Source organism: Triticum urartu, chromosome 2A (genome assembly GCF_056163025.1).
Source record: "Triticum urartu cultivar PI428250 chromosome 2A, HENAU_Tu73, whole genome shotgun sequence".
NCBI classification, from domain to species: Eukaryota; Viridiplantae; Streptophyta; class Magnoliopsida; order Poales; family Poaceae; genus Triticum; species Triticum urartu.
The window spans coordinates 4,845,862-4,860,107 of NC_141874.1; the positions used below are offsets into that span (position 1 = coordinate 4,845,862).

Here is a 14,246-nt window from a genome sequence, read left to right on the forward strand (position 1 = left end):
GTTGTCGTCGCTGTCCTCGATGACGATGATTCCTCCTTCGTCGCGGCCCCGGCGGCGCTACGCGAATCGCCGCAGGGCGGCGCACTGGCGCTCCCTCGCCATCTTCAGGGAGTCCGCGCGCGCCTATTCTAGGGCCACGTCATCGTCGAGCTCGACGTCGCCGCCGTGCTCCGTCTTCACCGTGGGGAGGCCCGGCTCCGTCTTCACCGGCGCCAGGCCCGGCTCCGTCTTGGGCTTGACAAAGCGCGGAGGAGCCGACGAGGAGGCGCGCCGGCCGCCCTCATTGATGACGATGCCGGCGCGTCGAGTGCGCCGGCCGAGCGGCGTCTCCGCCGCGGGCTCGGCCTTGACGCCGAGCAACGCCGGAGCGCCGGACGAGTGTGAGGAAGAGCGGGAGGAGGTGGAAGAAGAGGAGGCGCCGAACCTCCTGGGCAACCATTGCCCGTCGCGTCGGCGGTGAGCCGGGGCCGTGGCGGCCGCCCTCGCCGGGGGATATGCTAGCGGCGGGTCGTTGCCTCCCTCGAGGTACGTCAGAACACCCTCGAGGGTGCAGCCGGGGACACCCCACCACAGGTGGCGTCCCTCGCTGTTCTTCGGTCCGGCCACCACCGGCGCACCGTTGGTGGACGCCATCCTCTGCTGCTGCCGGCGCTGGAAGTACGCCGTCCACGCCGCTATGTTGTCGGCGGCGTACTCGGGGAGGGCGAGCTAGGCGTCGGTGAGGGAGGCGCGCACGACGTCGACCTCGTCGGCGAAGTAGCCCGGTTTCGCCACGGCGTCGGCAATGGGTAATGGGCACTTCCCCGTTGCTGAGTCTCCACCCCGTTGGCCAGGCACGCATGTCCGGAGGCGCCGGGATGTTCGCCTGGAACAGGAGTCAAGACTCCTGTTCGCGGACGAGCGGCGGCCGAAGCCGTTGGCCGCGGCCTCATCTCTGGGAGAGGGAGGGCTCGACGGCGGCGCTCGGGAGAGGGAGGGCTCGGCGGCGGCTCTCGGGGGAGGTAGAGGGCGGGCTAGGTCTGATGTGGCTGGTGTGGCCAGAGGCGAGGGAGGCCACCGGCTTATATAGCGGCGCCGCCCCGTGTGTACGCGTGCGAGGGAGGGGGGGCGTCGGCGCGCCGCCCCGTGACGCGCTGCCCGTGAGGAACCAATGGTAAGGCTGACCGGCGGCAGCCTTGCCATTGATTCCCCGCGGGAAACCGAGTCGTTCGGGGAAGAAGACGCGCGGTGTCGCTGACGCGGCAGGCCCGCGGCACTTTCGCGCCAAAACCACTTGCCCCAGCACCCCCGAGCGCGCCGAGTTTGGCCTGGGTCCGCCGGCGCTAAATTCGGCCCATGCCTGCGAAAATCGGGCTCCTGGGGACGCGACTGGGCCGATTTTTCTGCGCCGGCGCGAAGAAAACGCCTGGGGAGGCCTTTCTGGGGCGCGGCTGGAGATGCTCTAAGGCCCACATGTACTGAATAATCATCAATTCGAACAACATAATGCTAGTATTATATCACAAAAAATATTCCATAAAAAACTTCTAAATATATACCATTTATGATATACATTTGGTGTTACTTTGATTAAATGGTTAATTTAGGGATACACTTGGGCCTTATAAATCAAAAGAGGGACTATCTAGTATAATTCGCCCAGCCGCTAATACGCATCATGCATTCATCTTAAACTCGATGTAGTATAATCGAAAAATGATGTACAAGGGATTCTTGGCTCTATGCACAAGAGACTTGCATGCATGATGCATGCCTGAGTGATCACAACAATTGGCATGAGTGTTTTGCTGACTATACATTGTCATGCCAATTGCATTCGTTGAGCTAGCTTTGTACTGTTCCTGGTGCGGCTGCTATGAGATGCAATCTTGGGGCTGCCATGGTCGTTGACCAAGGATCGGTCCTATGAAGATTAGTATAACACATGCGACAAGGAATACATTCCTGAAAGTAACTTTGATTTAACTTTGGCAGGTCCATCATCTTTCTTTTTACATTCTACACAAATTAAAATAGTTTTGACTTATTTTTTTACATGCTCTATCAAGTTTAAATTAGTGTGATATTTTGGATTATGACATGAGTTGAATGTAAATTTGGCAACTAGTTTTTGTCTATTAAGTATATGTACCACAAACAACTGCACCCAGAAAGGGCTGGAATTTTCTGATCTGAGGTACATATGAACCGCCAAAAAAAGATATAATGAATACAAAAGATTCATGTATATAGAGGATGGTTACAAGTATGTGTATGTAAATTCTGAACATAAACATGACAATACTATGTGACATGTAAAAACGGACAAAATGGCTAAGGAACAGCGCAAGTCACAAGTAGAGCAATCTAAAATAGATTTCTCCACGTTGGAAATACACGATTTTTTATGCCCATCAACCGGGTGGGTCTAAAGGCACTACCAGATAATTAACTGGAAGGTAGGTAGATTAGTAGTGCATGTGGTCGCCTTTATAGTTCGGTCGGCCGGCTGCTAACAATGAGAAATATGCATGGACCTGCCATCGCGTGGACATTATTTAAAGGCCTCACGCACACATTCTCCTTCCTCCCCAAAGAAAACTATCTATAGCCCAAGCTGCTAATTCTTTAAAACAAAGAAGCAACGGTTAATTTCCATGGCGTCCGGCAGTGCTGCTACTCCTGCGTTCAGCTACGAGCCCTCACCATGGATCGACTTCTTTGCTGGATATGAGCCACCGCCGCTACAGGTATAATAAAATCTAACTATCTATGGCACAAAATGTCACCATGCACGAAGGTATTTATTTGTAATTATTGTATGCATTTTTGTACTAGTACCTACTACTCCGATCTACGCTGGGCCAGCCCAAGAGGTTGCAAAATATACACCATGCACCCACTACTTGCAGGCCCAAGTAGGAACACATTTCTAATTACCATATGTGCTCCTCTAGAGATCCATGTCAACCGGTTGCTTATCGTGTGTACTTCACTAGTCGACACTTCTTATAGTATCTGAATATGTGTACAGACTTTATATTTCACATATCCAGCAGTACAGATTTGTCATATTGAGATGTCTACTTTGTATATTATCAACATCACTCATAGTCATAGCGTACATCGTCTAGTGTAACTCCATGCTTGAGTAGAAGCAACTTGAAACCACATGCATGCTTTTGAAATGAAATATGCTGGCCACGGCCGACACCCTTAGAAGATACATGTGAATAGCCTTTGGTTGGCATATGTTGGAAAGTTGGACTCAATGAAAGGATATATGGTTATTCTATAGAGTCATGTACTTTTGGTCCATTTTCTTTCATTGGATATACAAGTTGTTAGATTTTTTTCCAACTATTTTTGGTTTTGGTGACAATTTTTTTACCTAGCTAACCCTTGTCCCTTTCGGTTAATTAAAAATGTATGCACTGCAGAAATCCAAGCAGTGGATGACGCTTAGGGCAAAAAAACTGAAGGAAGACATATGTATGTTGTTTAAAACCAGCAATGACACAGTGGTAAAAATGTCCTTAGTGGATACACTACAACATCTCGGAATCGATCACCACTTTGAAGACCAGATTAACACCGCTATGAGGCAAATCCTGAAGAGTGAATTTAGTAAGTACAACCTCTATGAAGTGGCCCTTCGGTTTCGCCTGCTGAGGGAACATGGACACTGGGTATCTCCAGGTATATGTATATTCCTAACAATTTTTTCTTGTTATACATAGTTGGTTACGAAAAGTCATGATGTACAAATTTTTAACTAGCTAAGAAATTGAGTTATCAAGAATAGATTGGTAACCTTATTTGCAAAATTATTTCATAATGTGGACGACATGTCTACAACAATAGAAGCTCCATTGACAATGTGGTCACGAGAACACCAACAACATTTATTTATCGATTTATAGATGTTTTCAATCGATTCAAAACTGAAGATGGAAGCTTCATCAATGATATAACAAATGAGCCCAGGATACTATTGTGTCTATACAATGCATCTCATCTTCTAGTTCATGGTGAGCTGGCACTCGAAGAAACCATAGCTTTTGCAAGGCATCATCTTGAATCATGTAGTGGTAGTTTCAAGACCCCCCTAGCTCAACAAGTCCAACGTGCCCTTCACATACCAATGCCAAGGACAAATAAGAGGGTCGAAATGCTACATTATATCCTAGAGTACGAACAAGAGGAGCATAACCCAATCCTACTGGAGCTTGCCAAATTGGATTTCAACATTCAGCAAACTGTCCACTCGAAGGAGCTGAAAGCTATTACCAGGTATGTTATTGATCTTTCTTATATAAACAGAACATATATGTAACCCAGTAATGATTCACGGGTGGTTGCCCTCGCATACTACATCTTCAAACAAACAAAAAACCAGAAGTCTAGTTACTACTACATTTCTTCTACTTAACATCATTGAAAATAAGAGTTTACGTGGTCGCATTTTTGATTAATATGAGAATTCATATTCATTAATGGTTCATGACGCTTCAGTGTTTCATTAGTTCCTGTGCATTGTAGAATAATTACATGCACGGTGTAGTGATAGAGGAATGCACATGCTTTTAATAATAATTGAGCATTGTCTCTTTTATCTCTTAATGAGGCTAGCGATGTTATATTCTATGTGGACTATTTATGTACTAGTTCAGATAACATTGCTTAATTAATTCGCAGGTGATGGAAACATTTTTCTGGATATATTGAGCTAAGCTTTATCCGCGATCGTGTGGTGGAGGGTTATACATGGGCCTCTGTGTTGTACTATGACACAAAATTTGAGCTCACTCGAAGTATGATCACAAAGATGATTGTACTGATTACCACATTAGATGACATATATGATAACCATGCCACCCTAGAGGACAGTTGGAAGCTACATGAAGCAATACAAAGGTGGGATTGATTAATCTCTACATTTTATCTCTCAAATTGTCAATGCATCTAATGTATATTCCACTAAGATAACCATTCCATATCATATCAGTATGTCCTTAGAATCACTGGCAATCACGGTCAGTAAATATGTGTGCAACGTGATTTTTCCATGATGTTTAAAGTGATCAAGTAATTATGAACATGCACGTACTGGATAATAACTATTTTTAGTATTTATGAAGAAGTAATTGAACACCCTGCATTACCGCGACCATAAGAGTGCAATTCTAACAAGAAAAAAGTGGTATACAAATCATGCTTCAAACCAAGAGCATATTACTATTCTTTAGATAATTACCGCGTCCGGACGTGGACGAGCTGAATCCAATGGTGGATAATCGATTTGCCCAGTGTATACTACATGTGTGGTGTGCAATGATTAATGGAAATTCTCTATTAGGAAAAGATAAAATCAATTGGGGTATGAATGAATCCACGGCTAAAATTCCATGTTGACGTGCAATCTTCATAAGTCTTAACACAATAGCACTCATTGGTACATACAAGTAATGAGCTAATGCTCACTACTATCTGTTTACAATTGCAATTTCAAATGGAAATGTGACTCATACTTAGATTATTATTTTATTAACACAAATATATATATATATATATATATATATATATATATATATATATATATATGTTGCCATAATAAGAGGTGGATGAAAGAAAATCTAAATGCAGTAACGAATGAGATATATTAACTATAATGAAATCTTTGATGTCATGTTACACTATTTACCTCATGGAGCAAAGTGAAACTAGTGGTTCTTAATGTGTTGAAGAAAGATGAAGAGTATAGAAAAATAAAAGGTTAGGTTAACATGCAAACAAAGAATTGTCAAACTACCATAACTTATCTTAAGATTATTTTTGTGAATTGGCCTTCCAGATGGGATAAGAGCGCCGCTTTTGTTCTACCGGAGTACTTGAAGAAGTTCTATACGGAGATGCTGAGGACATTTGAGAATATTGAGGCTGAAATGCCAGCCAATACGAACTACGATATAGCACACCTGAAAAAAGCGGTAACTTCATGTACCATTTTCTGTCTTGTAAAAAATAACATATAAATATCTCTCTCTCTCTGTGTGTATGTGTGTATGGTTGTGCATCTCTCTCTCTCTCTCTCTCTCTCGTTAATTTTGGGATTACCTCTCTTTGTTTGCGTGCAGGTCCAAAATAACGTGACTGGTTACCTGGAAGAAGCGAAATGGTCACACAGGAACCACAAGCCAAGCTTTGTAGATCAGGTCAAGTTGACTAGCCTGAACATCGGCGTGCCAACAATATGTGTGAGTATGATGGCTGGAATGAGTGATGCAATGATGAAGCCAGCACTCAAATGGGCTGCTAGTGTTCCGGACGTCGTCATATCAGTCGGGAAGATTTCCCGTTTCATGAATGATATCGGTGCATTTGAGGTATATATATAATATTTCAAAATTAATTTTTGCTTGGATGTTACTTTTCACACATGTAAGAATGTCAAGTTCGAGCATATTGAGATATAATTTTGACCAACAATTTGAGTACTAAAATGTGATTTGTTTGACAAAAAATCATAGTATGGATTATACTTGGAATTATTTTACAACAATGTCAGTTTTGTGATGCTACCTTAACTTCATTGGTCTATTTTTTTTATAAATTTGTACACATCAAAATGTGTGGGCACCTATGGAAAAGGGGGCAGGGTTCAGTTACCAAGTTTGTACTATCATTGTGCGTGCATGGAAGATTATTAAATTGATACATACTTACATAAAGATGATTATTGATGTCATCATACAGCGTCGAAAATGCAAGGGGGATCTGGCAAGCACCGTAGAGTGTTACATCAATGAGTACAACGTGACAAGTGAAGTGGCCATTACCAAAATTGTTGCCCTGATAGAACAAGAATGGAAGACCCTGAACCAAGCTCGCTTTGAAAATCATCTTCTCCCTGCATTGCAGCAGTTCATTAGCTTAGCGATTAGCACAACATTTTTCTATGGTAACAGAAATGATGTATACACGCACAGCGCACATATGCAGTGGACTATTGAGAGGCTCTTCCTGAAGAATATGTAGGCCTTGGCCAAATTCATCGTGTATTTGTTCCCTAGTTTTAACCATAAAAAGGTCAATGTTGATAAGCATGCATGTGATTCACTGATAATATGTAAAATGCTACAGTGAAAGAAAGTTGTACTGGGTCATTTTGTTACAGTGTGATAATTTTGGTTATAATTATATCTCTACTAAAATTTTATCTTATGTAAAGGACTAAACATATCTAGGTATGTTTTGAGTTCGTCAGAGAAATTATATAGTTGCACAATGTGTTGCATGTAGAACTAGTAACAGCAGTGGAGATTACATGATCACAGATTTAAACAAGTTTTCATTGACACTAGCAACTATAAGATTCTCAGCCAAGACTCATGCACATGGGTGGCCACAACTCAGATTTGATTTACATCACAATTTTATTTATTATAACAATTACATCCCGGCTTTTGGAAGAAGCTCTATGTGTTTTCCAGCTGTGTTGTTCTTTTAGACCACCTCAAAACCCATCTAACCATAATATCAATGTGGATACGAAATACCCCATCCTCTATTGTCCCTCTAATCCCTCACTCCTTTTGTACATTTATTGTACATAGGCCTCCTAGTTCTCTTATCTGGCAAGCAGCCATCTTCGCCATCAAAGCGCAGACGTTCTTCCACAACGAGGTCATGAATATGGTTATTGGTGCCATGGCTGCCAGGATGTGAACACGACCATTGCTGATGTGAATCATCATGTCTGATTTAACTGGGCACTACTTCCTTCCCATAACATCCTTTTTTACCCCAAAAAAATCCATTTTTTGTATATTGTGATGAATTATTAAAACACTTTTGACATGTTACATGATATTTTATTGCACTACTAAGGTAACTAATACGGAACATTTAAAATGAACTCGTGATAGTCGTGAGTTGTTCATATATATTAGCTGTACAATAGCTATGGAAACTTATATTTTCTTTCGCAGTTTATGTTCTCACCATTTTGCAGAACATACGTCGATCTAGTTTCAAAGATTGAAAGAGTTGTGCATATATCAAACTTGACTCATGGATAAGCTTGCTCATACTTTTTTACATAGAGGTACATGCAAATATTTGCATAGAGATATTATTTGACATAGCCAATGTCAGTCAAAATAATATGAAAAATAGTCTGATAGTCCAACAAGAGCTATACAAACATGTAAAGATGTACAAACTACAGAGCAACAAAAACATTCCGGTTCAATAAAGGTGCTCTACATAATTATTGCTATATACATTCCATGTGTATATCGAAATAGCTTTGGAGCGTGGGCATGGAATAGCTAGTAGCTGAAGGTCAAACTTCCTGCTTACGGTGATCCCAAATTTCTTAGACATGTTCAGTGACTCTTCAATTGGCTCATCGGGAATTAGCATCAGTCAAAGTCGTGGAGAAGATTTGCCAAGACAATCTCTACGGTGGCGATGTTGAACAGTGTCGAAAGAGGTGAGTTCAAAATGTGTTCCATAATAATCCACGTTGTTATTCTCAAACATCTCCAGCTTGAACGATCCCTCGCTCGCTCTCAGAGTCAATCGGCCCAAACAGGGTTATGTGCTCAACGAAAAAAAGGATTTTGTGAAATTGCCTGCAAAACCGCCTTGCGAGCGTTAGCGTCAGCGCCATCTCCCGATGGATATTTTTTGCGCATCTCCAATAGTACCTTGGCCCTATTTTCTTCTTCGTCTATTTGGGAATAATTTAGGATCTCGGGAAATTAGAAAAAAACAATAATGAAGATATTGGTGCCTTTAGGCATGTCATAGCCCATGATTTCACAGTCTTCACTTGTCTCTCTTGGGACGAGCAGTAGAGTAGGAGGATGCAACCTAAACACCTCCTTGATGACCGTAAGCATGTAGCACAGCTCACTGAGATCAGTACTCTTCATTACATATCGATCTTGGCCTGGCTCTTCCCGGATCTATAGATGTGCCTTAGCCATAGCGTCAGGGTTATTCTACAAACAACGACGTAGTAAAGGGAATGGCTAGTGGCCAGTTAACTAAAATTTCAATTTTGGTCATTCGATTCAGCCATAGGATGGAATACAGGTGGTGCAGATTACTTCTCCAACCTCCAGACAACCTTCTTCTTCTTCCCCCAACCGCCGAACGTACCACTGGCCGAACTGTCGGCCACCACCACCCGCGGCCAGCAGCGCTCCCGCTCAGCCTCACCGCCCCGCCCTCCCCTCAACCTCCTCCCACCAAAATGCTGCTGCCTTTGGCCATCCCTCTAGCCCCGGCGATGACCAGTTTTTTTCCGGCGAACTTACACCACAGCCGTGGTGCCACCCAACCTCCTCCCACCCTCCATCAACGAAAGATGATGGGGTAGCCTGCCAGCGAACTCCTTCTTTCACTCCGGCGAGCCAGCGGCTGCTTCTTCCTTCCCTCTGGCGCATGCTTCCTTCTAGCGAAAATCGAACAATCCAAATTGGACTTTCAGGCGACTGATGTTAAGCTATTATGAATGTAAAAAGACAAATAAAGAGTGGCCTGACAAGCAAGAATAACCATTCAAACAAGAACATACCCGATAGATCTCACATATTTATAATATCTATAGGAGTAGCGCGGCATCCATCTGTATTAATGGCCCTGCATCCACCCGTTATAATAACCCGACAAACCAGCAAAGGTATAGCTAAGACAATCTGGCCATTCTAAGCCATGTTGAGAATGATGTATAGGCCAATTTATAGCTAACACTTTAGAGCCTTAATTAATTCTTCGGTGTCCAACATCCTTCACGCATGTTCATACACTTGCATCATGGATAATGGATAAGCATGTGATCAGGGCCGGTCCTGACTTTTCCGAGGCCCGGGGCGAGCTTCAAAAGTGGGCCCCATGAAGAAAGACATTTCTTTTTGAAAGACATAGTCAATAATTTCATTCATACTGATATATATCACAAAAGTTTATCGGACTTCAAACAACTAACTAAACAACAGTACCAAGAATTCATTAGCAAATACGATCTCATAATACACCAGGGACATGGTACATTTTAGCAAACAACCAACAAAGCTTTTTAGGGTATACGTATACTGCAGGAAAGGAGGGGGGACAGCTGAATTGTTGGAGGAGAAAAGTAGAAATTGAACTAGCCAATTCCAAACGTGGCAGAAGCGTGGCAGTAACCTAGTAACAAAAATAGAATTTACTAGGACGAACACTTTGATTTATTTGTAGCTACTTTATCCTTGAAGAATTCAGGCTGTTTATTTTGAAAAACAAAGCTCATTTGTATACTTTGACATGACACAATTATTATTTTCTTCTTCCTCTGCTATCACGAATTCACCTACCTCCATTGTTGACATGGTTAGATTTTAGGGTGACAAGTTGACAGCTATGCCCTTCTTTCGCATTGACATGACCGTCAACTCGACAAGTGGACCTAGCTAGAATTTGCTAGTGAGATTGACAAGTTTCATTTGCCATCCGTGTTGGACACAATAAAACTTGGACAAGTGTATTGGAACTAGAATTTTATTGAAAAAATGTCACACGTCTTGTATCCTACTGCATAAAGTTTTGCATGGATATAAATAGGGAACATCGCACATTATGGGGTAACAAAGCTACAAACATTAATATATGCCTCTGTATCCGGATTGATTAATTTAAAAATATCTTATTATTTATGTAAATAGCATATGCATTATTAATCTTAGATTCTTTTTATAGGTAGGAGCATGAGTTAATTGGTGGATTTACAAATGTTAAAGGGAATTATGAAAATGCATAACATTCATTTATGCGTATAATACTTTTTCCTATTGACAAAGTGTTTTTGAATGGTTAACAATATTAATTATTTTCATCATAATGTTTGAATAAGAAATGCCTAGCCTGCTCAAGTGCATGGTTTAAGGAATAGCTAACTTAACCACAACTATTACGGCATTAACAGATACATAATCATGTGTTCCAGTTTTCTTTACGCCAACAACTGCCAATCAGCCGAACTAGTAAAGCCTCTATCTCACCTCCGCCTACGATGTAGCGACTTTGTTGCCTGCTCCGACCCATTCCTGGCAAGTCCTCGCTGGCGACGCTCCGTCTCGGTTCGACACTCTGCGTACGGTGGAAATCGACTAATGCTGAAAAAACATTCATATGGCTCCTTATTAGCAAACACGGTACAACCAAGAGACTTTGGCCAGCTAATTAACTCTAGTTTTGATCTCTGTTCCTCAAAGCTCTAGGTGAGCACACAATGGCCGCTTCATGACAGTGAAGAACTCAACATGCAGCTGGAGATCGACGGCAAGCTCACCTTCTCCCTCCCTCCACCGGAACTCCCTCACGAGGTTGGCGGTGAAGTAGCTTAAGTGCAGCATCGCGACACCCCTGCCAGGGCATATCCTCCGACCACCACCGAAAGGCATCATTTTGATCGTGTTGTCGGTTCCTTCTGATGCACCTTTGGAGGCCAGGAACCGTTGTGGCTTGAACTCATCAGGGTTGTCCCACGCTGTGCTGTCTCGTGCTATAGCCGCCAGTGGGAAGTACACTTTGGTGCCCACCGGAATACGCTGGCCATTGTGAACCACATGGTCCTCTTCCATCACCTGCCTGAATGCAAAAGACGTCGGCGGATGCAGCCAGAGTGTCTTCATGACCACAGCGTGTAGGTACTCCAGCTCCCCAAGAACATTCTCGCTCACTTCGTCGGCGTCTGCATTCACGACGGCATCGTTCTCCCTCCGGACGGCCTCCTGTATGTCAGGGCGCTTCACTAAGTTGGCCATGATCCACTGCAGCGCTGAGGCTGTCGGTTCCAGCACCAACAAACTCGGAGCACATGCCCACGAGTTCACCGTCGGACAGCCTTCTTCGATGCCGCCTTGGGTCCTGATTGTGGTCGTCCGGCACCGCGAGGTCGATGAGCCTGTCCACATACACCGGCGTCTCGCTAGGTTGCCGGTGCCGGCCGCGACGGGAATCTATGAGCGGTAGGTACGTCTCCTCCTGCTGCTGTCGCAGGGCGGCTAGCTTCTTCCAACGATTACGATAAATGAACCTAGTCACTGCCGGGAGCTTCGCGTGCGCGAACACGCGCGCGGTAGCTAGGGACTTGACGAGGTCACTCTTAGCGTCGGCCATGACACGGACGTGGGTATTGTCGATGCCATCACCGAAACACATGGTGGCGATGAGCCCAAACATGGCGTATCGGATGCTCTCGGCCGCATGGACCACGCCGTTTTTCCTCTGCTCGGCGAGGTCCGCGACGAGACCACAAAGTGCACCGCGGCGTGCCGACGCGTACCGGTGGAGCCGCGTCGGGTGAAGGACCTCCGATGTGAGGTTGTGACGAATGGTGCGCCGGTGCTCACCATAGGGAGCGTGTTTTGTATCTGCATATTTGTTTTAAGTTTTGCATATAGTGTAGATGGTCTAGAGTAGCTAGTCCGGTGTTGCTTCGACAAAGGCGTGCCGAGAAGGAGATATGCCGAACTGCCTTGCGATGCGGCGAGCACAGCGAGATGCCGACGGCAGTGCGAAGCTGCAGTGTTGCATGAGGCAGCAAAGTCGTGTGATGCGACAAGCGCATGGACCGCAAAGTGAACCGGCTGGCTGAATGGATTAGTTAGATGCATGCAAGTGGTTAGCCAGCTTCGTGGGTAAGTAGTGGCCGCATGGAGGTTGTTAGCTGGTCAAGGGGTGTGCATGTAGTTAGCTGTTGATTACTTTGCATGCATAAGTTAGTTAGCGCACAAGCTGTGAAGCCACCGATCGTGCCGATCCTGGAGCGATTCTAGGTGAGAGAGAGGGGGTCATGTGTGAGTACGTGACTTAGTGGCCTGGCTGTGTTTAGTGCCTGCGTGAGTCACTTTTGTATATATATGTCATATTCAGTAATGAGAAGGGAGGCCGTGACCCGTGAGGGCTGAGGGAAAATATGTAGTCTCTTGTTTCACCAAGGTGAAGAGCCTCCCGGCCGGCAAAGCTAGCGGCTGGTCTGCCTTGGCGTGTGTGTGTAGAGTTCCAACGTGTGTGTGTTCTTGAGAGAAGGACAAAGTGAGAAGAGAGAGTTGTGTAAGGCAGCTCGAGGCGGAAAAAGTGCGGCGTTGCGAGAAGGCGGCGCCAACAGAGCGGAGGTGATGTTCTGGTATTGACGGCGCGAGAGGATGGCGCTTGGAGAAATGGATGGTGGGCGGTTGGAGAAGGAGCCGTCGGCACTGCCGTGCACGAGAAGGCTATGCGCCGTCTCGTGGTCGGTGACGAAGATACTAGCGGGCTGCGGCTTCCACACCGTGGAGAGCTCTGGTGCTAGAACCGACTTGGCCCTCGTGAGGAGGGCCTTGATTGGCGATGCATGGTGGAGGAGGAAGAAGAGAAAAGCCAAGGGAAGCATAAGGAGGAGCAGGTCTGCCATGGCTTGATGGACTGAGCCGCGCCTGCCATATTTACGCACGCATGGGCATGGCACGGGGTAGTTGAGCTCCATTGATGCCATTTTAATGCTATCTGTTTAAAGTAGAAAATAAAGAACGAGATAGTTTGAATAAAAGATGATCCATCAGTCTTTATTGATGATAGAAGTGGGCTATTTATACCCAGGCGGAAGTACACACACATAGTTACTTGAGAGCCAAGAAATTACATAGTTGCCTTGAGAGCCAAGGAAGTACATGGTTGCTTGAGAACCAAGCAACGTATCTAACAATTAACTTAATCCTAATTAGCTTAACTGTAATCAACTATTCTATTCTTAACACTCCCCCTTGTACAACGTCTCTTCTTTGGTATATCCATCATCTTGACAAATTCTTTGAATAATCTTGACTGTCTCCTCCAAAAACCCTGTGGGAAAAATATGAGGAGAATAATGCAGATATGTTGCTAAAAGTCCTTTAAACCCAGTGGGAAAAATAATAAGGAGAAAATGATGCAACATATAATGATTATTGTCTCTTGATAACTCATATGAGAAAAACCTTTCAAGAAGGAGAAAACTCATCGATGAGTTTAGAGAACAATTAATATGTCTTGAGTACTTTCCCTCAAAAAAAATGTCTTGAGTACTTTCTTTAAAAACCCCGATAGGGAAAATAGAAAGTATGACGTATGATCTTTGATAAGATATTGCCTCACTAAAATCCATTATGAGAAGCTTTGATAGAAAACTCATAAGGGAAAAGAGTGTGATATGATATGCCATTGAAAACTCCTTTAAAACCCAGTGGAAAAAATAT

The 14,246-nt window shown here is 44.3% G+C and overlaps 2 pseudogenes; one reads left to right on the forward strand and one right to left on the reverse strand.

Moving 5' to 3' along the window:
• The first annotated feature begins 2,636 nt into the window (after positions 1–2,636).
• On the forward strand, positions 2,637–7,017 carry LOC147982714 (tau-cadinol synthase-like; annotated as a pseudogene).
• Positions 7,018–10,632: 3,615 nt separating this feature from the next.
• LOC147982715 (cytochrome P450 89A2-like) lies at positions 10,633–13,426 on the reverse strand (annotated as a pseudogene).
• Between the last annotated feature and the right edge of the window lie 820 nt (positions 13,427–14,246).